The following is a 24,936-nucleotide window of genomic DNA, read 5'->3' on the forward strand; positions in this document are numbered from 1 at the left end:
CCATGCTGTCCTATTCATGTCAGTCACAACATCTAGCTCATAAATATGACTGTTTTTTCATTTACTTTCAACTCCGCCATTTTATGGTTTTATGATTCTATGAATATCCAAAGAGGCTACAAGGCGCTTCTTCTGAGAGCCGCTTGCCAGTGGAGGGTAGCGCTTGTGGGGAAAGTGGGTGGGGCCAGTTGGAAAAGTGGGTGGAGCAATTGCATTTGACACACATTTCTCTATTCCCATTGACCCCCTGCTGGTGAGGCTCGCTGACCTCCCGGAAAAGCAAAAAAATGACCTTTTCCTGTTAGGCAAAGATCATAAGATGACCTGGATGATCCCCAGATTCTATGTTCAGATCTGTAGGCGCAGACCACCCTGCAACCCAAACTAGTTCATTAAGAAAATCTCCAAACTCGGTTCCATGGGTGACTCTGGGTCATCTCTCTGTGGTAGCTTATCTTAAAGTTTTAAGTGACTATACGCTTATCGCATTTATAAATTTTAAATTTATTGTTGTACATTGTTTTAAATGTTTGCTTTCCTTCTGGGATTGTACCCCCAAGTGTGTTTTATAAGCTGGTCTCCGACCGTAATACATTTATCTATCTATCTATCATCTATCTATCTATCTATCTATCTATCTATCTATCTATCTATCTATCATCTATCTATCTTCTATCCGGGCATTTTAAGCTTGTGCCAATCAAGGGCACATTCCAGCCAGGCAAAAGCACTCCAGCAGGATGTGAAACAGGGCCAGTGGCCTGGCGAGAAGGTGTGGGTGTGGTGAGCAGAGCCCTGAGGATCGGGTAGAATCACTGCAACAATTTTACATTTATTTAAGTTTTTAAATAATGGTCACTACCCTTATTTTTTCACTTCATTTGCTTCTAATCTCAGTGATTAAACACACACCCAAACACCAACCATATGTATGTATCTATGTATATGTATGTTATCTATCTGGTAACTTAGGATAGCACTTCTGATGAAATGGACTCCAGGCCCACACCCTCCCAAGTCTCCCTGTTCTCCAGGGACATCCTTGATTTAGAGAAGCTATCTCAGTTTCTGATATCATCCCAGAATGTCCTACTTTTCCTTAGGATATCGAAATTTTCATTGGAGAAATGTTGGAAGGTATGGAATTATGCAACCCCTGAGCAGTCTGAAGGCTGTCCTGTGTAGGGAAGGCCTTTTTTTAAGGTTTAATGTTTTATTATGTTTTTATATATGCTGGAAGCTGCCCATAGTGGCTGGGGCAACACAGTAAGATATGTCAGGCATAAATAGTAAAATTATCACTATGGAAAGGGACGTCCCTATTTTCACCAGAGAAATGTATGCAGTCCAGGAAAACTTGCCCCATAAATGTGTTCGTCTTTAAGGCACCACAAGCATTGCTATTGTTTTTGCTTGCAGAAGATCTCTCTGATCCTTTTCAGGGAGAATATCCTTCAGCTCTGGTCTTTGTGTTATATTGCTAGATTAACCAATGTGGTTTATACAGGTAACATGTTTAGTTCCCATCTTTTATTCTGTCACTTGGAGCAGGGCCCGCTTTCCCCTCTGGCTGACAGGCACTCGTGTTCTCTTCCTTGAGCAAAGCAGGCTTTTGATCTTTTTATGCCTGAAACAAAACTTTAAAATTACATCCTCCTGCTGTGCAGCTTCCTTTTTTTTTTAAAGTGGCGCATACATTGTTTCATCATCATGTTATTTCATGGAAATGCTGGTGTAGCCTAATAACTGCTGGCTTTAATTTGAATGCTAGATGTTTAGTGCCTAGGAGCAAAGGTGTTCCATAGTTACTGTTATGTACTGAAGTTCTCACCCTGGGCCAGCAGGGGGATACTGTAGATAGTTATGCAAATGAAGGATCGAAAGTGACGTTCAGTGATTGGATACTTTTAGAAAGTTGCAACAGTTACGTTGTTCTGGAGCTCTATATAAGCAGGCTGACTGAGCTCCTCAGTTCAGTTCTGTTCTGGCATCTGAATAAAGAAGAGCTGTTTGAAGAATCGCTGTGTCGTCTGATATGTTCACCCACAACTTAACAGTTACTGATAGACCTTTCCTCCATTGATTCCACCAACTCTTTTTGGTCCTTAAGAATAATAAACTCCCAAATGCCTGTTGCTTTCAAGTTTGCCAGAACTTTTCATGTGCCTCATTTTGGAACATTTTGGCTGCCCCTAATAAAGGTGTTTCCTAACCCTTCCAACTGTACAATTCTATTATTATAACTGGGGATTCTGGAGTTTTGGTCATTTTAGTACTTCTTTGTATTGTTTTCCAGCTCTATTATACCCTTTTTGAGAGCAAAAGTGTACATAGTGTTATGAGTTTGGGAGTGGGGAGTAGGCAGAGACCCTTCTGAACCCTGGATCCAGCAAGTGTTAAAAGCTCACCAAGCCTTCTAATTCTGGGAACTAGCCATACTAGCTTCCTGGTGAGGGGATGAGGGATTAAGGGGCCTGGTGTGAGACGGCAATTGGGTTGGGTCCCCTCCCTCAAGTGAAAAAAGCAGAGTTGAGTTTGGCCAGTGAGGTGACCCAGATGTAAAACAGACTGTGAGACTGTGAGACCGTGAGACTCTGGTGTGACCTTGAAATTCCTTTTATTGTTATGGCAAAAGAGCTTCGTGAGGGAACTTTGAGATCTGGGAAACAGTGGCAACATACTCGAAGGCAGTCAATAGCAGGTCTTTCGTCATCCTCTAATATACCTCCAGCCCCAACACAACCTAAGGTAATGATTTCAGAAGAGACTTTCGTTAAAGCTTTTGAAAAAATAAATGCATCATTGGAGCAATTAAATAAGGATATGAATAGAAATACACAATCTATTCAGGAATTAATTGAGGAAAATAAAGTAATAAAGCAAACAGCGGAGGAAGCTAAACAAATAGCTGAGACTGCAATTAGTACGGCATCTGCCACTGAATCGAAAGTACAAAAGTTGGAAGTAGAAGAAATTCCAGACCTACGAAAACAATTGGACGACCATAAACTGAAATTGTCTATGTTTGAGCTGAAAGATAAACAAGCTAATTTAAGGGTTAGAGGAATTCCAGAATTGGAACCTGGCAGTTTGGCAGATTTCATTACCAAAGAATTTCAGGACTATTGGAATTTGGAAAAGGAGGAATTTGGAATTGTGACAGCATTTAGATTGGGAAGATGAGGAAAGAAAGAAAAGAACAGAATAAGAGATTGCCTGATTACATTACGATCCAAAGAGAAGAGAGACAGAATTCTGAGTTGCCACTACAAAAAATCCTTAGAAGTCGCACAGTCAAGAGTGGAAATCTTCAAGGATATACCGAAATTTCTTTTGGAGTTAAGAGGGGACTACTATGATCTAGTAGGCCTCTTGAGGAAGAACAAAATCAACTTTAGGTGGGAATTTCCCCAGGGCCTATCTTTTACATACAAAGGAAGGAAAATTAAAATCAAATTGGTGGAGGACAAAATTAGATTTTTGGAGAAACGCGAGGAAGATCTACACAAAGAGACAGGACAACAGCCGGGTGTATCTGCATTGGATGTACTGAACGTATCTTTTGGATTGAACAACAGAGTGAAACCAACAGAGGAAGAACAACTTCAAGGCGCAGTTGGAGGAAAAGCAGAATAAGTACACCATGTCGCTACAAATATTAAGTTGGAATATTAATGGCTGTAACGTCCCCGAAAGGAGAAGGAAATTTTTTCATATATTACAAAAAGAACAACTGGATGTGATTGCCTACAAGAAACGCATGTGACTAGAATACACAGGAAACTCCTCAGTAATAAAAAATTAGGACAGGAATTTATCTCATCGGACAAAGTAAAAAAAAGAGGAGTTGTGGTTTATGCAAAGGAAAATCTATCACCGAAATTAAAATTTAAAGATGAATATGGAAGAATTTTGGCAATTGAAATTCAGCTGCAAGGAGAGAGATTCTTAATTGTAGGGATTTATGCACCAAATGAAGGAAAATCGGAATTCTTTAAAAAGCTACATGAGATTTTGCTGGACTATTTGGACTATAATTTGATTCTGATGGGAGATATGAATGGAGTGGTTTCAACTAATATGGACAAAGCACAGAAACAGGTAATTACCAATGATGGTAGATTACCAAAAACCTTCTTTGAAATGACAGATATCTTGGATTTAATTGATACTTGGAGATTTAAGAACCCTCTAGAAAAAGAGGGAACTTTTTTCTCTGAGGCAAAAATGACATGGACAAGGATTGATCAAATATGGGCAACCAGAGGACTGGCTCCGAAAATCACGAAAGTGGAAATTTGTCCTAAAACTTGCTCCGACCATAATGCAGTTAAGATGGATTTGAAATTAATGCCAACTGGATCCTTTAGATGGAGAATGAATGACTCTTTATTCAGAAATGAAGATATGATTAAAAAGGCCCAAAAAACCCTGAGAGACTATTTTGAGATAAATTTGAGTACAACGGTCGAGAAAAGAGTAATATGGGACACGAGTAAAGCTGTTATGAGAGGATTTTTGATACAGCAGAACGCAATCAGGAAAAGACTACAAAATGAGAAAAAAGATAAAATCTTGGAAAAAATAAAAGAAGGTGAAAAGAAACTGAGATTGAATCCAAAATCACAGGAGATTTTGAAAGAGATAAAGTTATACCAAGTACAGTATACGAAATTGATGAATCAAGAAATAGAGTGGAAAATTAAACAAATGAGACAAAAAACCTTCGAGTCGGCAAATAAATGCGGGAAACTGTTGGCTTGGCAATTGAAAAAAAGACAAAAATTGAATACCATAACAATCTTGGAAGTGAAAGGAAAGAACATACAGAACCCAGGAGAGATAAGAAAGTGCTTCCAGAGGTATTTTAAACAGCTATATACACAGGAGCCGCAGAAAGAAATAGACATTGATTGCTTTTTGAAACTAAATGGTCTACCAACAATTTCACAAGAAAATAAATTAATGCTGAACTATAAAATAACGGATCAGGAAGTAGAATCGGCCATTCAGAATATGCAATTGGGCAAGTCACCAGGTCCGGATGGTTTGTCCGCGAAGTACTACAAATCACTGAAGGATTGGATAATACAACCATTAAAGGACGTTTGCAATGAGATACTGGACGGCAAAAGGGCACCCGAGTCGTGGAAGGAAGCTTATATTACACTTATACCAAAAACAGAATCTGAAAAGACACAGCTTAAAAACTACCGCCCCATATCCCTACTTAATGTGGATTACAAAATATTTGCAGACATTTTGGCTAAAAGATTGAAAAAAGTATTAGCTGAAGGAATCCATAAAGATCAAGCGGGCTTTCTCCCGGGCATACATTTGTCTGACAATACAAGGAACATCATAAACATTTTGGAGAAACTACAAGAGGACATTAATATTAAAGCTGTTCTTATATTTGTGGACTCGGAGAAAGCCTTTGACAACATTTCTTGGAGTTTTATGAAGAAAAATCTACAAGGGATGGGGGTTGGTCAGGGGTTTGAGAATGGTATAGGTGCAATCTACTCAGAGCAAAAGGCCAAGCTAATTGTTAATAATGTAGTAACAGAAGAATTTAAAATTGAGAAAGGTACACGACAAGGATGCCCAATCTCCCCATTGCTTTTTATATCTGTTTTGGAGGTCCTGTTAAATATAATAAGAAGGGATCAATTGGTTAAAGGTATTCAGGTGGGAGCAAAACAGTATAAATTGAAAGCATATGCAGATGATTTGGTATTGACACTGCAGGAACCAGAGTCCAGTACAAAAAGAGTACTGGAATTAATTCAAGAGTTTGGAATAGTAGCTGGTTTTAAACTAAATAAAATGAAAACTAAGGTGTTGGAGAAAAATTTAACAGACAGTGAGAAAGAGAAATTCCAGAGAGAGACAGGATTAACTTTGGTTAAGAAAGTGAAATATCTAGGGGTGAATTTGACAGCAAAGAATGTTAACCTATACAAAGACAATTATGAAAAATGTTGGTCGGAGGTGAAAAGGGATTTAGAGGTTTGGTCGAACTTGAAATTGTCATTGCTGGGCCGAATTGCTGTTATAAAGATGAATGTATTGCCTAGAATGCTATTTCTGTTTCAAGCATTGCAGATTATAGATAAGATGGAGTGTTTCAAGAAGTGGCAGAAAGATATTTCAAGATTTGTCTGGCAGGGCAAGAAACCCCGAATAAAATTTAAGATTTTAACTGATGCTAAAGAAAGGGGTGGGTTTGCCCTGCCGGACTTTAAATTGTACTATGAATCAGCTGCGTTTTGCTGGCTGAGGGAATGGCTACTTCTTGAAAATACGGATGTTTTGGATTTGGAAGGTTTTAATAATGCATTCGGATGGCATGCATATTTGTGGTATGATAAGGTCAAAGTACACAGAGCATTCAAGAATCATATTGTTAGAAAATCCCTCTTCAATGTCTGGATAAGATATAAGGACTTACTGGAAAACAAAACCCCAAGGTGGCTGTCTCCAATGGAAGCAAAAGCTTTGAAAAAACTCAATATGGAGGCCAATTGGCCGAAGTATTGGGAAATTTTAGAACAGGAAGGAGATAAGTTGAAACTACAGAGTTTTGAAAAGTTAAAGAGCAAGGTGCGTGATTGGCTCCAGTATTATCAAATAACGGAGGTTTATAATTTGGATAAAAAAATTGGTTTTCAGATGGAAAAATCAAAATTGGAAACACAGCTATTAGATTCCAAAAGTAAAAATTTGTCAAAAATGTATAACTTGCTGTTGAAATGGAATACTCAAGATGAGACGGTGAAATCAGCTATGATTAAGTGGGCTCAGGATGTTGGACATAACATTATGTTTGCTGACTGGGAACAGTTATGGACCACTGGTATTAAATTTACGGCATGCAATGCCTTAAGAGAGAACATTATGAAAATGGTTTACAGATGGTACATGACACCAGTCAAGCTAGCAAAAATTTACCACTTGTCTGATAATAAATGTTGGAAATGTAAAGAGGCTGAAGGTACATTCTTTCACCTTTGGTGGACATGCCCAAAGATCAAGGCCTTTTGGGAAATGATCTATAATGAAATTAAAAGGGTATTTAAGTATACCTTTCTGAAAAAACCAGAGGCCTTTCTCTTGGGCATGGTCGGCCAATTGGTGCCAAAGAAGGATAGAACTTTCTTTATGTATGCTACGACAGCAGCAAGAATACTTATTGCAAAACATTGGAAGACACAAGATTTACCCACCCGGGAAGATTGGCAGATGAAGATGATCGACTACATGGAAATGGCAGAAATGACCAGCAGAATTCGAGACCAGGGAGAAGAGAAGGTGGAAGAAGATTGGAAGAAATTTAAAGACTATTTACAGAAATATGGCAAAATTAAAGAAGTTTAGAAAGAGACTGGTATTAAACAATTTGACTTTTGCAAAAGCTGTTTTTAAGATTGTGTGTAATATATTATTATGAAAAAGCAGGTAATGTTAAATCAGAAGGATTTGCTAAAATAACAAATTAAAATAGAATGCAAAAAGGGAGGCGAGAGGAAGTCAAAGGAACAAGTTAATGAAAGGACATTTTGGAAAGTTTAATTTTATGTGCTTTTTTTTTTCCTTTTACGTGCTTGATTGTTCACCTTTCTTTCTTGTTTCGTATTTTTTCTTTTTTGTATTTGTGTAGTGTGTAGTGGTTTTTGTTGTTATTGTTATTGTTATCGTTGAGTTTATTGTTAAAACCTCAATAAATATAAATTTTAAAAAAAGATGTAAAACAGCAAGTTGGAGAAAGAGAGTAAAAGCTGAGAACAATGTTTGCCTTCGGCTTGAATCCAAGGCTGTGGCTGTGGAAGAAAAAAACCGTTCGGGGGTTTTAATGCTGCGAACCCCTCCATCACAGGCTCAGGTTGTAGATACATGTAAATAAACCATATAGCATACAGACACCACAGCATCCGCTGTGCCACAGACTCTGAGTAAATGCCTGGAACCCCTGGAATCTCACACCACTCAGAGATTGGGCAACAATATTTCCCCATGTGATTATATAATGGCATTGTGACAATGGCTGCATCGTTTTCAAACAACTTCCTAAATCTGAACTATTTTCACTGCCACAGAACACTGATTTTCTAAGTGAGCTTTCCACGATGACTGCAAGATCTCTTTTCTAAATAGCCACCACCAAACTAGTCCCCAAGCATGTCCACCTCTAAACTTCATCCACAGTACTCTAGTAAAACAGAACCAAAAGCAAAGAATATTGCCTGGTGCTGTTAGCAAGATCAATATCTTATTTACCCTCATCCAGACAGATTTTTCATCTTCACTCTGGTGTGAATTTAACATTTGTAGGAATGTGTATGTTAAATCCACAGCCTGTGGGAATGTAAGAATACAGCCTTGTTTAAACAAGATTGTGGGTGGTGATCTATCTTATGTGGTGTTATGTGGCATTTCCGTGTGCTCTGGCTTCCATCACGGTGTCCCGTTGTGCCAGAAGCGGTTTAGGCCTGCTGGCCACATAACCCGGAAAGCAGTCTATCGACAAACGCCGGCTTCCTCCGCCTGAAGCCAGATGAGCACCGCACCCAATAGTCAATTTTGACTGGACTTCACTGCCCAGGGGTACTTTACCTATTTACCTTTAAATATTTTCCAGGGAAACCATCATGCTTGGGGAAGTTGAAGGCACTGATGCATTTTTGGTACAAGCAAAAAAAGGGTGTCTGCCTGTGCGCACACAGGCAAATTAAAAATGAATAAATCAGTATCTGAAGGGTGCAACTAATAAGGAAATGAGCCAGCCTTCTAGAGAGACAAGAGCTGATAATAATCACTCAAATACTTTTGAAGGGAGGAAATAGTGAAATGTGTTAGAAGTGGCATTTCTTAATCTAAGCAAATTGCCTGTACTTAAGAGTGCTCTATCTCCCATATTGTTGAGATTATTGTATTTTTGTTTAAATAGATCTTTTGCATTTTGTGTCATGAAATGGTGAGGTTTATTTTAATGGACAGTGCTTGTAAATTACAGTCCTCCTAGATTCTAACAAAATGCCAGACTGGTGCGCCATAATGCTCAGTGTGCTTTCAATGCTACCATTTTTTGTTTTTTTAAAAAAGCAAGAGAAAATATCTGTAAGAGTGCCTCCTCCCCTCCCTTGCCAGTCAGGATGTTATGATCTGCAGGAAAGACTCCTGTTATTGTGCCAACTGCCTTGGAGGTGCTGGGAGGTGCCCAGGAGAGAACCTCTGTCATGCTCCTCCTCAGCGGGAGAACTCCCTTCCTGTGGAGACGCACCAGGTGCCACATCTTTACAGCTTCAGGCAGTTAATGAAGACACGCCTCTTTTCTTGGGCAGTTAAACTATTGCTGCCAGGGCCTCCCTATGGCTTTGTTGATATGAGTTGTATTTTGGAGTGGGGCTTTTGTTTTTATCTATTTGTATCTATTTGTATTGTATTTTCTTTTTCTATAGCTTATGAAGGACAGGTAACAAATATAACTACAGTGGTACCTCGGATTACAGACACTTCAGGTTATATACGCTTCAGGTTACAGACTCCGCTAACCCAGAAATAGTACCTCGGGTTAAGAACTTTGCTTCAGGATGAGAACAGAAATTGTGCTCTGGCAGCGTGGCGGCAGCAGGAGGTCCCATTAGCTAAAGTGGTGCTTCAGGTTAAGAACAGTTTCAGGTTAAGAACTGACCTCTGGAAGTACTTAACCTGAGGTACCACTGTAATAATAATAATAATAACAACAACAACAACAACAACAATAATAGCAGTAGTAGTAGTGTGTGTGTGTGTGTGTGAGAGAGAGAGAGAGAGAGAGAGAGAGAGAGAGAGAGGCTAAAGGTGCAACGGAAAAGGTTGGGCACAGCTGTTTTAGGATGAGTGGACATTGCTACCTTTGCTCACATCCATCCTTTGCTGTTAAAATTACCATCACCTTCATTTTTACTCCACCTTTTTCTCCAAGGAGCTGAAAGTGGTGTACATGGTTCTTCCCATCTCAATTAATCCTAACAACCCTGCGAGGTCGATTAGGCTTACGCTTGCATCTCCTTTTCCTTTCTACCCTTCTCATAATTTAGATTGTAAGTTCCTTGGTGAAAGAACTAGCAACTGGTGTAGATCTCTGAGCCCGGGTTTTATATGCTAACCAGGCCTCGCTCCTGCCAGCAATCAAGCTGCAGCATTCTGCACTAACTGCAGCTTCCGGATCAAGCCCAAGGGAAGCCTCAGATAGAGCGCCTTGCAGTATCCAGTCTTGAAGGAATGGCCCTAGCAGCTGAACCATGCCCTTTCCCAGGATACTGTATTTGTTTCCGGGAGACCTTTTTCTAAGTTTTCATTGAGCTGTTTCTCCTCCCCATCTTCCACCCTTTAGAGTGTTGTCTGGCCCTCTTTGAAAAAAGTTTGGACGCCACTGTTTTAGAGTGTAATAATGAAGAGCCCATAGTGGATAAAGTCTGTGGGAGCAGGCCAGGTTTAAAAAGCTTTCCGGGGCTGAAGCTCACCGTAACACTAAGGGAAGGCAGTCTGTGCTTTATCTCCTGCATTTCACCAGATTCTGAAGTACAGTAATCCCAGTCTAGGCTTCATACACAGTTTTGGAGCTTTGTGGACTAGTGCCTGAGGCACTTGGATTTCTGGTGGGCTTTTCTCATGCCTAATGTGAATTGGAGTTTGTTCTGAATAAAATGGTTTAGGCATCCTTTGTGTAAACAAAAGAACACGTCTTACACATACCTTGCTCACCATCTTGAGCAAGACACTCAGCTTAACCTTCCCTGCAAGGTTGTTTGAAAGAATGAATAATATGGATTCATTCTAGTGTGATCCTTGAAAGTGTGAGAAACTACAGGAGACTTGTAAAGGCTCTTGTGGTTGTGTGCCTAATGTCTGGTGGGGCCTTTGTGGGTCAAAGGAGACCAGCGCCTGTTGGAGAACCATGCTAGATGTGGCCCTGGGGCAGTTGCATTTGTTGTGCCCACATGTCTGCTCTGTTCCTGTATAAAGCAAGGGGGATAGGGAGTTTCCAATGAAAACAAACAAAAGGGGCACACAGGTGATGGGGATACCATGAGAATGGAGCAGAAATGTGAATAAGCAAACATGTCCACATCTATCATGCCTAAATCCATCCTGATTTTCTGGTTGTTGCTCAAATGACTCTTTTTCTCCCCCCCCCCATTTGTTTCTTTAATTTCATAGCATTTATTTACATACAACTTCAGAATGCCCAGATTGCTTCATATTCATTTCCTTGTTGCATCCATTTCAACTGCTGTGGAAAGTAGGTCGGAATTATTATTTCCATAATGCAGATAGAAGAGGCAGGATGAGGCAGAATTGGCTGCCTTAGGAGAAACACAAAGACTCACTTCACGGCAGAGGCAAGATTCAGACCGGGGACTTCACTTTCTTTCTTAGCTACTGTGCAACTTAGCTCTCTAGAATCTTGAATTTGACTTAAGTGAGGCTGGAATGACAATGCCAGATTAGGCTTGAAGATTCCTCAGGGTATTGATGACAGGATTCAGAAGGTTAAAGGAGCTTTAAGATGATCTACACTTTTGTTGATCTTCTGATACCTGCATTATGGATTTCTTTTGCCTGCAGGCTGAATATGAGGAATGTAGCTACATTTTGCTGTGATGCGGAAATGATATTTTACTGTCAAGTTTTTACGATTCTGTACATGTGCCTGGACTAGAGTTTCCCTGACAAGCAAATTTAATCTCTAAAATAAAATTTCAGGTTGCTTCTAGTAGAAATTCTGCATCAGATACCAATCATGGATTCAGAACAATATGGGGAACCTGCTCAAGATCCAGGAATAGTCATTTGGGCTAAAAACTATTACGTGAAAAGTATGGTAATAACATAGACCAGGCTTCCTCAAACTCAGCCCTCCAGATGTTTTTTGCCTACAACTCCCATGATCCCTAGCCAGCTGAACCAGTGGTCAGGGATGATGGGAATTGTAGTCTCAAAACATCTGGAGGGCCGAGTATGAGGAAGCCTGAGCTAGGATGTGTAGTGCCTGTTCCTTCTCTTGTGTTTGGGTGCTTCAGTGACCCATCTCACTGCTATCATGTGGGGGCTGGGGAAGGAGCTGGCAGGTGAAGGTGTATATGGCTGGAGCGTACCAAAGGATCAAGACTCTTTTCAGTTCATTGGAGAGATGCTTATGCCTCCCTGTTCAAAATCCACTGGCCATTGTGTAGCAACCTTTTTTATTTTGGGAGAAGCACTGGAAGAATGTGTGAAGTCTATATGTCCCCTTGTTATTTTCCCAAGAGGAATAGGGAGCTTTGTCATTGGCAGAGATCTTTCCTTACATAGCTTTCACACAAGTTTCTAGTCCTGGTCATCCCTATGCAGGCTGACGGAGTTTGGAAACAAATAGTTGCAGAAGATGTTACGGCGCTGGTGAACAGTTGGTTTGGCTTTGCTGCAACCAGATCAGTAGCAGCTAGTGGTCGGGGCATGTTTCAACCTGATCACCTTCAAAAGTTGTTAGATAATTTATTAGACAATTTTTCATATTCTTTGGTTTGTTTTTGACGTTTGTTTTGTTATGTTATTGCTCACGGCTTTGGGCTTCCTTTTGGAAAAGCAGTGAACAAACATGAAATGAAAAGCTCTGAGTTCCTCTTTTTTTACATAATAGGGAAACTAACCTAAAAAGGAAAGCATGGGTTGGGATAAAGCAGATGGATGCTGTTCAGAAGAAGTGAGTCAGCCATGGTATGCTTTGCCTCGGGCCCTGAGAAACAAAGGCAGGTCCGGAATAGGAGCATGTTGAGAACGTGGGTGCAACTGTTTGGATAGAAATGAGAAATAGGATCAGTCAGGTTTTTTTTAAAAAAGCGTTTCCTAACTGACATTGCAATCTTATACAGTAAGCCTGCAACTTACGCAACTTACGTGTGCACTGAGCTTTATGCATGTGGCAGCAAATAAATAAATCAAAGGGAGTGGGGCATCCAGCAATAATGGCTTTGGCAATCCTCCCTGCCATTGAACCCGATGGGTTTTGACTTGACGCAATTTTGCCTTTAGGCACGATCCCTGGAATGTAAACCCTGTGTAAGCTGCGGGCTTTGTGTACTACCATCGCAACAGGGCCAGAGATAAACCCCTGTGACGTCAAAGTGCGCCAAGTTCAGGAGGTGGAAAATTCTTGTCTGATGATGTTTTCATATATAATGGTTACTTTAAAGTTGCAATGTTTTTGCTTTTGGAGTGGTAGGGTTCAGAGACAAAGGATATTGGGGGGGGGGCTGTAGCGGAGGATAAATGTTGGGTGCTTCAAGACTGTTGCTATTTGGGGGTGGGACGCAAATCACATACCGGCAAATTCAGTTTCTGCAATCAAAGTTGATTTTGAGCTCTTGAACAGGCAACCCAATTCTCCACAAAATTTGGCTTTTTAAAATAAGAAAAGTGACACGGAAATGTACTAGAAAGTGTGCTTGATGCAACATCATAAATCATCTATGCAAACAAACAAATTAGAGTGAATATGCAATAAGCAGGTTATCTGGAAGCAACTTTCATTCATTTTAAAGGACTTCTTTCCCTCACTTTCTTCTCTAGCGCCCTCTGCTGATTCTTGTTTACAATACTTTTCCTTCCTTCAGTTTCATGCCATTGCCACCTTTCCAGGCAGCATAGTCAGGTTTTGCTGGGAGTTTTCTCTTAAGGTAAGAACATAAACATAAGAGCATAAGTAGAGCCTGCTGGCCCACCTAGTCCAGCATCCTGTTCTCACAGTGGCCAACCAGAGGATTGTGGGAAACCAGCAAGCAGCACATGAGCAAAAGACCCCCCTCCCTTCCTGGCCTTATGTCAGAGCCCCTTGGTGCCAGGGCCATTTCCATGACTAGCACTGCTAGCTGCTGCCTAGCCATCTCCGGATGACCCCTCACACGGCCCTGGGCTCCTGCTGGGATTCCAAGATTGTAAGATGGTGCTTTGGAATTGCTAGCCTAGCAGGTATACTCAGCAAAAGCAGTTTAGTTTATTCAAAGACCTAATGAGGAGAATGGAAATGTCTGCCAGTAGTCATCAAGTGCTTCCCTTAGGAAATGAAAAAAACGGGTCTCGTGGTTTTCTTGGCCTTTGCCAGCAGAGATTAGAGTGAGACGGTGCTGTTTTCCAAGGCACTTGTGCGGAAGTCTGGGCATCTTCACACAAAATGGAATATAAGCTGCCTAAAGCACGAAGCATATTAGACTCCATATGACGTTATGTATTTTATGGGAATACAGAGCCCATAATTACCTGCTAATGGGTTCCAGCAGGACTGGGATATGTCTGGGTAAGTTTAATATCTAGCTATTCTCCCCTGTGAACTTCGATTGGATGTTTTGGCGCATATGTTAATGGGAATGGAAGGAGGTGGCATTCATCCCACACATGATGCACTCATTTCCTTCACTCAGGCAAATAGAGAAGGTAGCTATCCATTCCTCCACCGAAAGTCTTATCTGCAGAAACACTAGTTTCTGGACCCAAATGATACTGATTAAGTTAGACCCACTGTGAAGGAAACCCTGTTCCAAAAATTTCCAAGTAAAGTTTTATTGGCCCTCTAGCTTAAATCTACACAGCAACCTATCTCAATGTATTATTATTATTATTATTATTATTATTATTATTATTATTATTATTTCCTTTGTGTTCTAGATGAAAAGGTATAAGCCAAAATGCGAACTCGCCTAAACAGCATGTGTGTGTGTCTGTGTAAAATCCCACCTTTTTCACTTCACTACAGGTTTACAAGTTTTGTGAAATTTCTCTTGACACATGAATTACCTCCCATTTGTAGTTTACATATCAAAAGAGAAGACAGTTTTGCGACCGAAGGATAAATTTCTCCATTGGCACACAGCCATCGTTGAGATGTGTTACCTTGTTGAAGATGTGTTTCCTTGTAAGATATGTTACAATGGGAGCCTGCCGATTGTAAAACATGTCATGGTAGGGGCCCCCAACCTATATGGGCCAGTGGACACATTTTGAGGAAGTACAATTGGTGCCAGTCACAAGATGACTGCCAAGGAGACATGGCATAACACAAAATGCTGCCACATCTAAAAGCAGAAACAGACACACAAGCACCAAATGGTGCAGGCATGTCTCTCCATCAATGCTCAACCACAGAGAGCACTTTCTGCCTCTCCTCTGTTGGGGACAGATGGAGGGGTAAGTGTCTGATCCTAGCATCTAGTGAAATGTGGACGTGTTTTCAAAGGGGATGTTCAATGTAGGAGAGGCTGAGCCAGTGGAAACAGAAACTGAGCAGGGAGAGAAAACACTCTCATGCACTTTGAATTTTTGAGGAGATACTTACGTGGACCTTTTCTGGGCAGCGTATTGGGGGCCCCTTTTGGATATGCTCATAGCCAGGGCTTCTTTTGAGGTGGCATGTTCCAGTATGCCATAACGCCAGCTCTTTTTTCCTTGCCTGCTGCCACGGCCGCTTCCCATGAGACACTTTGGCGCGACTCTTTTACAATAGCCAAAGCGCCTTCCAGGAAGGGGCTGCCAATCATAAAAAGATCGCGCCAGAGCAGAGGTGGCAGTGGGGGGTGGGGGGTGGGTGCGACCAGGCAAATGGCGGCGCGATGGGTGGGCGTGGTGCGTGCCAGCACCTTTGTTCATAGAGATAAAGCACTGCTCATAGCATTTTTAACAGGCAATAATTCATAGACAAAATCTATTGACTGAGAAAGAGATTAAAATAATAAACTGCTTATCATTAGCAGAGAAAAGCGACGTTTGATAGCTGTTCTTCATTATGGATCAAATCTTTCATGCTTGCAGCTGCACATGAGTGTTCTGGATGTAGCAATAGGCTTCCAAATGGTTTCAGTGCATTTCAGTTGGGAACTATGCTCAGTTCTAGGTATCATGTGTTGTTAATGGGGAACAATGCTAATATTATTATTATTATTATAATATTGTTACTATGGAGAGAGAGAGAGAGAGAGAGAGAGAGAGAGAGAGGAGAACCACCTTCTCCTCTTCATTTCTTTATAAGTGGATTGCAGTATCAGCTTTTATTTACCACTGTTGATTCACCCAGCCACTGCCACCAAATATCTGTACTATATTGCTTACGAATGCCTTATAGCTATATCCCAGTAGCATTAATTTAGATATAGTAAACCAGCCAGACATACTTTATAATTAAATAAAAGTAACGATATTTATTTATATTAATTTATAAAGGTAAAATAAGATAAACATTCTACTTGAATTATCTACTGTCTCTTTAAAAGCTTGTACTTTGGTCAGTGGAATGGGCGCTACTGCAGGTGCCACATAATACCCGTTCTGCATTAGTAAGAACTTGTTTGTTTAGTGTGGCAGTACTTAAACTTTGGAACTCCCTGCCTATTGATATCAAGCAGGTGCCTTCTCTGTATTTTTTGCTGTCGCTTGAGACTCAGGTGGTGTGGATTGCCTTCCATCAGTTTCAGCTGGTGGCCCAGCTGTGCCCCATCTGGATAGCGATAGCCTTACTGTTGTTGTCTATGCTCTGGTAACCTCCAGGTTAGATTACTGCAACACGTAGGGCTGCCTCCAAAGATGGTTCAGAAATTTGGCAGAATTTGGCAGCCAGCTTGCTCATTGGAGCTAGACGGTTTGAGCAGATTACAACGATCCTGGCCAATTAGTTTCTGGGCCCAATTCAAAGTGCTGGTTTTGATCTATGAAGCCTTACAGAGCTCAGAGCTCAATACCTCAAGGATCGCCTCTCCCCATATAAACTGAGAGCATCATCAAAGGACCTTCTTTGTGTGTCTCCTCCGCAAGAAGTCCAGAGGGTGTCAACACAAGAATGGGCCTTTTCTACAGTGCTCCCCATTTGTGGAAAGCCAAGGAGGTTTGTCTGGGACCTCCCATACAGATATTTGGGGACCAGGCAAAAGTGTTTATCAGCAAGCCTCTGGCTGATGGAACACATAGCCTTTTAAATGTGTTTGTGGAGGGGGTTATTGGCTTGCTTTTGTATTTTTCTGTTGTGAACTACCCTGGGATCTTTTCAGGGCTTGCTGAAAACTTTCTTATTTAGGCAAGCCCACCCAGATGCTTAGAAATGCTGAAATGATTTTTAATATGTTTTGGTGTTTTAACTTTCTCTATGTTTTAAAGGATTGTTATTTTTTCTTGATTTTATTGTTGCATCTTTTTATAAACTGCTTTGAGGTGGGTATAACACACCAAGCAGTGTATACATTTTATAAAATAAATAAAACAAAACAAAAGGTGATTGCTATTTTAAATGGCAGTTTGTTTTCAGATCAACATATGTCTGATTTAGAAGCTCAGTTCCTAAGTCTATTTAATTCATAGGGCAATTATCCTTACTCTCTCTTCCTATATCAGCCAGGACCTTTGCTGGCTGCGCTATGAGCAGAGACTTGCAGGCTGCTATCACTCTGCTCAGCTGCAGAAAATTCTGTGCTGAAGTCTCCTCACTGTCCTTATGTAGCCTCTCTACCAATCTTCCCCATAAGCCAGTGAGTCAGCTCTTTTGGGCAGGCTATACAGTCATACCTTGGATCCCAAACACCTTGGTACTTGGACGTTTTGGCTCCTGAATGCCACAAACCCGGAAGTGAGTGTTCCGGTTTGCGAACGTCCTTTGAAACCCGAATGTCCGACGGGACCTCCCTATTTATTTATTTTTGACTGGGTACATATGTGTGTTTGCCCCTCTTAATTTTAAAAGTTTTCAATTTATTGTGTAATTAGAAGCATTGTGGTCTTGTGGTTGAAATGCATGTGATATATGAACAAACTTAGAAGCTTTAGAAAACTTAGTTCTGGTTTATGGTAGTGGATTTGGAGTTGTAGATGCTCAGAACTGTTGTTATGAGGCATAATAATAATTTCTTTTCTATAAGCTTTTTCTGCTAGGCTTTTCGAGTGCCTTCAAGCAAGAAATACCTGGGTCTCCATTTCAATGTGTGTTATAGATTCAAATAAAGGATATATCTCATTGTATCAACTAGCATGTGACTAGTAATTTGTGAGAAATTATAAAGGCTATTTACATAAACCTTCCTCTCAGTTTGATAATGATCGTGTCCTTACTTACTTGGGAGTGAGCACCATTTAGCTGAAGGGGAGTCGCTGGTGAGCAAAGAGGCAGAGGATCAGGCGGCCTGGGTTGGCTCTGGACATTGAAAAGAGGACGCATGCGTGACCTGTGCTTCCTCTTTCCACAGTTCCACATAATGTCTAAAGTGGTGCCTCGTGCTTCTTCCCCAATAGGCCATCAGGTGAGATTCATTTTTGTGTGTTATTTTATGGTATTGTCTAGGAATGACTTTCAATCCATCTATTACTAATATAGCACAATGCTTTACATTGTGACATTTTAAAGTCTCTTTCCTGCCCTGAGCAGTTTCCAATCTAAATTTCAGCAGAAGGGAGGCAGCTGAGGGAGGGAAGAGGGAGGCAAGGAGATCAGGAGGCTGCGCTTACAACCGTGCACTTACACATATTCAGGCTTTATTTATTTATTTTGAACATTTATAAACTAGCCATAATTTTAAAAAAATGGATTTGAGGGTAGTATACAAAGAATTTTTTTTAAGATGCCAGAGTTCTGGCTTCTAAACCATTTTCAAGGACAGCCTCAAGCATTTTATTATTAGTTCAACCTGGAGGTTACCAGAGCATGAATAATGGAGATCAGCCTATCTCTATTTGTGGAAAAACCTGCAGCTGATCCGACTGCACCTTGATCCAACTCTGGTCTCAATGACACGGGGTTCCTTCTACCAACTTGGGTTGGCTCCAGTTGGTAAAAGGTACCCCATGTCATTGAGACCACTTGTATCTGAAGTGACAGAGTTGGATCAAGGAGCATCCCTAAGCTGTGTACCTGCTCCATTCAGAACAGTCAATACACCAACAATCTTACTGTGGAACCACAAACTCACAGTGCACCCATCTCATCAGGACTCAGCTTCAGTTTACTGACCCTTTCTCAATGCATTCCTGGCTCCAGACAGCAGCTTATAGCTTAGCACTTTCACAGCAATGCTGATGATAAGAAAAAATAGAGCTGGGTGTGTATTGGTCTTACATTTTGCTGAGTACTTGTGCATTTTATTTTATTTTTAAAAAATCTTATCTGTTTATGAATTGCTTTGTTCTTTTCCCACCTTGTTCTTTGTTCTGGGTTCTGAGCCGCTCTCTATAAAATGAAGCTCTCTGTTGCTCTTTCACTATAACAGGGAATTTAAAAAACAACTTTTACTTTCCACACTTTTGACCAAAGTGGGTTAAATTTACAGGCCCAGAGGTCTATATACCATTTTCATTTTCTGCCAGAATTATTTTCAGAATGACAGGTATTGTGATTCTCCTGCAATGTCAGACTTTACCATTTTGGGGTAGGAACAATAGGAATTGCAGGGGGTGGGGAAAAGAGCAGGGATCCCACGGAAAGACTGGAATTGGGGAAAAGTCAAACACATCCATCAATGACCTTGCTACCCCAAAGACTATTGGTGGCGGTGGCGGCCTCTTCACTGATTTGGGGAGATATTGTGAGAGACATCTTTAAATATTGACTTGCATAGGGAAGGGATGGTGCAAAAATCCCAAGGAAACAGTGGGATGGGGGAAAATGTCACTCTGTAGCCCAAGTGTAGTTGGTGGGGTGGACAGACTTCTGCCCCCCATGTTCTTTGAGAATATACAATGGAGATACAAGTACCCCTCAGCCAGGACCTTGTTACAGAGTGGGCTTCTGTCCCTCTCCCCACATATTCTTGGGGATACAAAGAGGAGCTCTCTATGAACACACAGGACCACATGACAAAAAGATACAGGCTTTAATACTTTCTCCAGATCACTGTGATTGGAGTGCCTTGGGAAATAATTCCCTATGATTAAAATCTAGACCTGTCTGTCTCCACTACTTTTGTCTCAGCCTCTGGTTATTCCCCCAATCAGTTTGGTTTTCTTAGGAAAAAGCAATTTCTGTGTGTGTGTGTGTGTGAGAGAGAGAGAGAGAGAGAGAGAGAGAGAGAGTGCGAGAGCAGAAGCCATAGAAGTACTTGGAAGCTGAGGGACTCACCACTATTCATTCCCCCCTCCCCAAGGTTTCCTTCATTTTGTAAGGGGGGACATAGTGGATTTAAAGACCCAACTAATCTCCATACTTGGTTGGTATGAAAAATGGACTTGCTTACTGCACAAATCAACTGGAGAAAAGTAGTTCTGAAAATCATTCTTCTTCTAAACACATTCTTCAAAGTGTATGTGCAGCTGTCTGCAGTTGTGTTGTCCCAGTCATCACTTTGGATGTGACACAGAAGTGTAGAAAGAGGATGAATCACACATGCATCATTTTTAGCACTTCCAGATAATGTCCAAAGCAGTTTGCAGAAGGGACATTGTAGAATATTCAAACCTTGTTTTTCTTAATTATGTACAAGGTAGAAAATATATAAACACTGGGAGAACATTCCTCTCTCTCTCTCTCTCTCTTTCTCTCTCTCTCTCTCTCTCTCTCTCTCTCTCTGCATGTCCGTGTGTGCATGTGTGTGTGTCCATAGAAGGAGCTGAAGGCAGCTTATTTCCTTTTCTATCCTGGTGTTTTTACACAAGTATCTCCCCTCCTATTGACACTACAATTGCCCATATTATGTAAGGAATTCCCATATTATGGGATGCCAGGGTTCAGTTCTGATTTGAGCCGCTAAGCTGGGTCTCTCACACTCCATGTAACCTATCTCATGAGGGTAAAGGAATGAGAATATGCATCTTTGAGCGCTTTGGAGAAAAAAAGTGGTATACTGATGTAAAGTAACAAGTAAGTAAATAATAAACTCAGATTGAGGTCTTTTGCAGCAGCCTTCATATGAAAAATTTAGTTAGAAACTTCGTAACCAAGGACCAATAACTCATTCCTATCAGTTTAGATGGAATGGTGATTTAGGTTTGAGAGCTCTTCTCTTTCCATCTTTCTTTCAATATGTACGTTTATATGTAACTGTGTGCAATGAGTATTGCTACTATTACTGATAAATGTAATCTACATATAAAAAATGTAAAGGTAAAGGACCCCTGACAATATACTAATATCCAAGTTATATGTATGTACAATGGGTACATCGGTTTAAGAACAGTCCTGTTTACGAACAATTTGGTTTACGGACTCCTTAAAACCGGAAGTAGTGTCCCGGTTTGTGAACTTTACCTCGGTCTAAGAATGGAATCTGAACTGTGGAAGGGCACCGGTGGAGGGAGACCTCATTAGGGAAAGCGCGCCTCAGTCTAAGAACGGTTTCAGTTTAAGAATGGACTTCCGGAATGGATTAAGTTTGTAAACTGAGGTACAACTATACAGGAGTAATGAAGTGACTGGCTAATGTGCATAACAACCAGCCATTGTGCATTTTTCTGTGCCTCATGGAGAATGTACACATAATCTGTCCATGAAGAGGGAATTGTGCAGCCTTCCTGGTCAATATACACAACTCTCCAACAAGCCTTGGGGAAAATGCATATCTGTACATCATTTTACACATTCACGATACATAATCTCCAACAGGACAGGGGAAATCTGCTTATCTCAACAGGATTGTGTGCATTCTCCAGCCATTATTAGGATCTTTAGGTTAGCTGGAACAGGAAACTTGAATGGCAACTCATTGTTGCAACATATTTAACTGAGATGACTCTATAATTGTATAGGTCATAGCAGTTTTCATTTACAGGATTCCCATATATGGGAACTGGGACTGGAATCCTATACATACCCCACCTGGGGTACTGTGTCCAGTTCTGGGCGCCACAATTTAAGAAGGATATTGACAAGCAGGAATGTGTGCAGATGAGACCAAGATGACCAAGGGTCTGGAAACCAAGCCTTGTGAGGGATGTTTGAGGGAGCTGGGGATGTTTAGCCTAGAGAAGAGGAGACTGAGAGAAGATAGGACAGCCATCTTCAGATAGCTGTCACATGAAAGATGGAACAAGCTTGTTTTCTCCTGGTTCAGAGGCTAGGACCTGAACCAATGGATTCAAGTTACAAGAAAAGAGATTCTGAATAAACAGCAGGGATAACTTTCTGACAGAGCTTTTAGACAGTAGAACAGACTCCCTCAGGAAGTGGTGGATTCTCCTTCCGTGGGGGTTTTCAAGCAGAGGTTGCATGGCCATCTGTCATGTATGATCTAGTTGAGATTCCTGCATTTCAGGGGGGTTCAGGGTCCCTTCCAATTCTACAATTCTATGATTCTGTTGATTCTGTGATTCTGTACCTTAGAGAAAGTCTCACTGAACTCGGTGTTACTTACTTCTAAGTAGACATAGGATTGCACAGTGAATGGACTGTCTAGGAAACAGGTCAAAACGGTGGGAAGTTTACTGAAATGTCAGGTTAGTGTGCTGTAGACCAGCTCAAAAATATTTGTTCATTTGACAGCTTTACCACCTGTCACATAGTTACTTTCAAAGAAATAATTAATGTTGGGGTTTTTTGGCGGGAAGAGGACTTTTTAGTCATTGGTGGTTTGGTACTTTTGCCACTTAAAAAAACAATTAGGTAACTTATTTTGAAAGTATGAACTTAACTTTCAAAGTGTAATAAATTTACATGTAAATTATTCCCTGAACAAGCTTTTAACCTGGAATATTAGGGTCAACCAAGAATTGCACACTTGTTAAAAAGGGGGATGACATTCAATGCGCTGCCCATCCACCACTCCCAAGCCTACCCCGAGCCGTTGGCGTTCCTCCCTTACCCCTTGGTTTTGACAGCTTGGGGCAGTGTTGGGAGTCGTGGGTGGGCAGTGTGCCAAATGACTTCCATGGGTGGCTCGCTTCGCCCCCAGCTATAGAGCACGTTCACCGCTCCGGGCACCCAAGCGCCATGCCCCCCTCAGGAGCACGTCCGCCCTGGGCAGCACCCGCCCTGGGCAGTGTGGCATATGCTCCGCCACTGTCTATTGCCCCTGTGAATCCAGCCTGCCAAGGTGGTCGCCTCACCTTGCCTCATGGGTTGGTCAGTTGAAATTCAATGTTGCTCTGTTGCAGATGTTCTGTCTGCACAAGCATTTCCGTTTGCCAGGTGGAACAATTCCCCTTGCATGCTGTTCTGCAGGTTCTCCCAATGTCCCCGGGCTGGGGAGGGGGGCATGCAGGGGGAAAGCCCTGTTGCGTAGAGCCTTGTGCAGGACTTCTGCTGATGGGGCTCCTTGGGTGAATCCTGCCCAATGGGTCTACTCTGAGCAGCAAGATGGATACAACTCTGGTTTGGTTTTAGTTTCGGAAGAAGGCAACAATTAAGAGGAAGGCAACACCATAGTCATTTATAGCACTATTCACATTTAATGAATTGTGTAGGGTTAAAGGAAAAGTTATCATCATTTTCGACTAGGGCACCCAGTGAAATTTACTGGCAGATGAGAGGAAGCACATCTTCACACAGTGCCTAATTAATTTACAGCATTCACTCCACAAGCTCGGGTGGTTGTTTCTAGGCTTATCAGTGGTTCTAAGTCAGGATAGCTGAGGAGAGACCTCAACTCTCTCTGCATATCAAAATGAATGTGTATAGATACATGGAAGCAGCCTCTTTTGTTGTTCATTATGAAAGCAAATGCAAATCATCTGGATCATGCCTCTTCCTTCGACTGCATACCCTTTTTTGTCCTGAAAAAGAAAATGCATCTTCTTGAGAACTCTGCATTCTTTCTGCTGGGCTGCTATCCCTTGGGTATTGTACATTATTTTTTGAGCTTTGCGGACGTGCTTAGGGCTGTTGCTAAAATATCTGTGTTTGTATTGATTATTTGGTAGGCTTCTGAATCTGCGCTGCTCAAACAGGAACTTACATAAGATTTCGTATTTCCCAGGATAGTTGTTTTCAGACAGACTGAGCTGGCTTTTGCCTGCACTGAGTTTTTGGGTTTCACAGATTCTTCTTCAGGACATTGAACAAAGCAAAAATAAATAAATAATAATAATACATAAAACATATTTTTTTTTAAAAAAGCATGATGGTGGACCCTGCCTGAAGTTTGCTGCTGCTGATAAATATAAGATGATTTCCATCCTTGATACAGTTCAATGTGTCATAGCAAAAATATGTTTAATTTAATTCCTATATTTATATATGTTTTTATACTAAAACAGTCCCTAAGTCGTTTATAAAATTAACAAAGATTATAAAGCATTCAGAAAAATGCATACGTTAGTGAAAATAACAAAAATGTATTAGGGAGAATTGCTTGGAAAGCTTGCATGTTTGGCAAGAATGGATAAAATGTGTGTATTAAGGAGAAATTCACACTGAAATGCTGACAAGAACTTTTAAAGATAAAGAAATTGAAAATTGATGTGGAATTGTGGAGAACTGAATTTAAGATTGGAAGAATGATTAACAGAGAAACCAAAATTGTCAGATTCATCCATCCCTACCACTAAGAGATACACAATACACAGAAATTATGTCTTACATCTACACAAATCATACTGTGCCTACCCTTTTCTAATATCACTAATTCCATACCCCCCTGTACCTCATAGGTAAAGGTAAAGGTACCCCTGCCCGAACGGGCCAATCTTGACAGACTCTGGGGTTGTGCGCCCATCTCACTCTATAGGCCGGGGGCCAGCGCTGTCCGGAGACACTTCCGGGTCACGTGGCCAGCGTGACAAGCTGCATCTGGCGAGCCAGCGCAGCACACAGAACGCCGTTTACCTTCCCGCTAGTAAGCGGTCCCTATTTATCTACTTGCACCCGGGGGTGCTTTCGAACTGCTAGGTTGGCAGGCGCTGGGACCAAGTGATAGGAGCGCACCCCGCCGCGGGGATTCAAACCGCCGACCTTTCGATTGGCAAGTCCTGGGTGCTGAGGCTTTTACCCACAGCGCCACCCGCGTCCCCCCTGTACCT

The 24,936-nt window shown here is 41.3% G+C and overlaps 1 protein-coding gene across 4 annotated transcripts in view; it reads left to right on the plus strand.

Moving 5' to 3' along the window:
* Nucleotides 1–24,936, plus strand: part of NRG2 (neuregulin 2) — a 134,853-nt gene that overhangs the window by 53,743 nt on the left and 56,174 nt on the right. The window lies entirely within an intron of this gene.

Source organism: Podarcis raffonei, chromosome 7 (genome assembly GCF_027172205.1).
Source record: "Podarcis raffonei isolate rPodRaf1 chromosome 7, rPodRaf1.pri, whole genome shotgun sequence".
Classification (NCBI taxonomy): Eukaryota; Metazoa; Chordata; class Lepidosauria; order Squamata; family Lacertidae; genus Podarcis; species Podarcis raffonei.